This window comes from Belonocnema kinseyi, chromosome 2, assembly GCF_010883055.1.
Source record: "Belonocnema kinseyi isolate 2016_QV_RU_SX_M_011 chromosome 2, B_treatae_v1, whole genome shotgun sequence".
In the NCBI taxonomy this organism is placed as follows: domain Eukaryota; kingdom Metazoa; phylum Arthropoda; class Insecta; order Hymenoptera; family Cynipidae; genus Belonocnema; species Belonocnema kinseyi.
Window position 1 is genome coordinate 30,424,645 of NC_046658.1, and position 3,237 is coordinate 30,427,881.

Genomic DNA, 3,237 nt, shown 5'->3' on the forward strand with positions numbered 1-3,237 from the left:
AGGTTATGGCTCAACCATGACGTGATGGGTGATTTTTGATACCGAATTTGAATTCAGCGCCCCAAAATCCATAGGAATACGTATGTCTTGTTACCAGATCCGGACACTTTTTTTTGTGTGGCTGTGTGATTGATGCGACAATTTATTTATAAATTCAATGATTATTTAGTTGTAATTCTCTTTTGAAAATAATTTCATTAGATTATCCTGTACAGGAATTATAAGATTTACACTGAATTAGGCGTCAGTGACATGCGGTGACATTCAACTTATTCAGTGCACATGCCAATGGCTGCAGGGAGTCCACGTGTTAGAAACAAACTGCGCAATTCGCTTGGATCGATTTACATCACAAACATCCAAATGTTTAGAATTTCAATACCCGCATTTTTGGTAAAGGCAATTTCGATAAGATAAAAAATGAGTGTTAGTTTTTGTAAAAGATTCGTATATGGTAAATATGAAATAAAATTTTAACATTCTGATGTGGTATGATGCAAATATGTCAAAAAAAAAAATGTTCAGCAAAATTAATTAAAATACCTGAAAATGAATAGTCTGTAAATAAAAGTAGACTACATGTATCTCAGGATTTTTTTAAAAGTTGCCCATTGAACTATTTGTTAATAAATAATTTTAACTATTATAATTACATTTCTTTTATTTAAATTAATAATTTTCTATCGGAATTATCGTTCTTCTATCGGTTAACGCTGATTCATAATCGCTACTGAATGGGTCCGAGAAAAAAATTACGTGGCCGATTACAAATTTTGATTTCTCATTCAAAACTCACTCTAACCTATGGGCGGCTATCTGGAATTCCAGTGAAAGATCGCAATTCAGAAGACCTCAAAACCCATTCAAATGCAAGTGAATGAATTTTTGTTTCCTGGGTGGGTGCACAGTAATACAAGATGATGAATTTTAAATGTAGATGAATTTCATTTTTGCATTAAATTAAGTAAGTCACTTAATTTCAACCAGAAATGGAACTTAAGTGCAGCGTCTCCTATTTGATATACGAGTAATATGATGGTTAACTGACAGGTATGTTGAGTTTAGGATGATTTTCATTCACCCGCTCTGAAATTCAATTCGTTCTGGCAGAAAGGCGATTTTCGAATAGGCACCAAGAAAGCAGCTGAGAGTAGCCAATATGGCGTCAATAGCGCTGGATAGTATCGATCAACATTGAGCTCATGGTAGCAGTTTTGTCAACGTTTCCTATTTTGATATATGTACTCAGGTCTACAACGGATTTTGATTATTGATGAAATAATCTTACATATGTGATAAAAAAAGATATAAAAAGGATTGCAGATTTAAGTTCTGTATCTGGTGGCTTAAAATGGATTATAAGTGCCTTGTTTAGTGAATATAATCTATAAACAACTTCAGATGATATAAGGGATAAAATTCCCCAGATTAATCATGTATTCAATGCTCACTTTAACGAAAATATGTATTTCCTAAAGTTATTCAATTTTTAATTTTAGAATATTTTCATATTCCTAAAAATTGAACTATAGCGCATAAATCTGATGAATTTCAACAATTAGCTGACTTAAATTAACCTATAAATTTAATTTCACTCGCACGCGTTAACGGAAAGTTAACAATATTTCTGTCTTAAATTAATCTATAAAGTACATTTTACATAGATAAAACAGTTGACTTTCAACCAAGCTCGTTACTTAGTCATGTTATAATCGCCAGTTGACTTTCAACTGGCGAATGATCCTTTTGGTTACATCTGAAAGTCAACCGCCTTTTCTTACTGAAATTCAGATTCTTGTATTACTGTGTATTCTTAAATTGCAATTTAAGCAAATTAAAAGTTTGTCTTCTGAACTTAAAATCCAATCCAAAAAGTATCAGCTAGATCTAGCGGATACTTTTTGGTAAAAACTTGAAAAATTATCAACTTTATATTTCAGAAAAAGGACACAGAGACACTTTAGCAATATTTCTACCATATTTCCTGCAATATTGCGGATATTGCAGATAATATGGTAGAAATATTGAGAGAATATGCGGTGTTACTAGGGTGATAAAAAAATGATTTATTATGAAACATAAGTTCCTAAAATTTCTATTTATATATTTCAGAATCCGAAGTCAGCGACAGAGACCTAAAATTAGAATAAAAATTATGTATATAATGTCAGTAAACACTAATCACCTTTAAAACCAGGGCCGAAATTACCGATGAGGGCGCTCTGGGCCATCTAAAGTAACCGCCCCCCTCTACCATCACTTAAAAAATGAACTTATATATGTTTTCAACTTATGAGCACTCTTCCTTATTCCATCGAACTCCTCGAATATTTTATGGATAAATTTCTGGATATACATTTCACAAATGAAAATTTTTATTATAGCTTACTCATAACCAATATCTTTTTTATTCATAATCATTCAAGCTCATAATATATTCTTAGAATTGTAAGCAAATGCAATAAATTGAAGAAGGGTACTGACAAAATATCATAAAATGTGAGTTTTCAACAGCACTTTCATCTTGTTTTTTGATGAGCAAAATTTGTTGTCAAAACTTCGAAATCCATGAAAAGAAGTGTGTCCGCTTCTATGCATAGCAGTGCCAAAATTTGAAGCCGATCTTCTGTGATTGTTGAAGGAAGATAATTCTTAGATGTAGGCCTAAAATAAACACACAAAAAAGATATATATACTCATTCTTTTTAGCCGAGACGCCTACAATGAAATTTGTTGTTAATGGTTCTTTTTTTGTCAAAAATTGTATTACTTGGCTCAAAACTGCATCATTTTCTTCAAAATTCGACAATTCGGTGAACATTCATCCTTTTCGTTTAAAAATTCTTTTTATTCGGTAGAAAAGCAATTCTTATATATATGTGTGTGTGTGTGTGTATTTATGTGTTTTCGGAGGACCTTAAACAAGATGATTTTAACGACTCTCGGATATGACGTAGTTGTAAATCGACCCTTACATTATCTTGTGTTTTCTGTAACAGTTTCGTGGCAACTCTAAAAGAGGTCGGTCTTTTATATACTCGGTTGGGGAAATGGTCAAATAGAAAATTTTAAATTTGGTATAAATGCACTTTCTTAAAATTGTGCTTTGTTATGCAGTTACTAGGAAATCCGGAAACGTACTTAAAGACAAGTAATTCATAGCAATTCATTATAATTTGACGATAAAAAAAGAAAAAAAGAAATTTTAAACCTACAAACTAAAAATAACGCCGAGAT

General features: G+C 31.6%; 1 long non-coding RNA gene across 1 annotated transcript in view; it reads right to left on the reverse strand.

Annotated features, from left to right (window-relative positions):
* Positions 1-2,380: 2,380 nt before the first annotated feature.
* LOC117183117 overlaps positions 2,381-3,237 on the reverse strand; it is a 95,137-nt gene continuing 94,280 nt past the window's right edge. The window contains exon 3 of the long non-coding RNA XR_004468348.1: positions 2,381-2,664. This is a non-coding gene — a long non-coding RNA (uncharacterized LOC117183117). The remainder of the gene's footprint in view (positions 2,665-3,237) is intronic.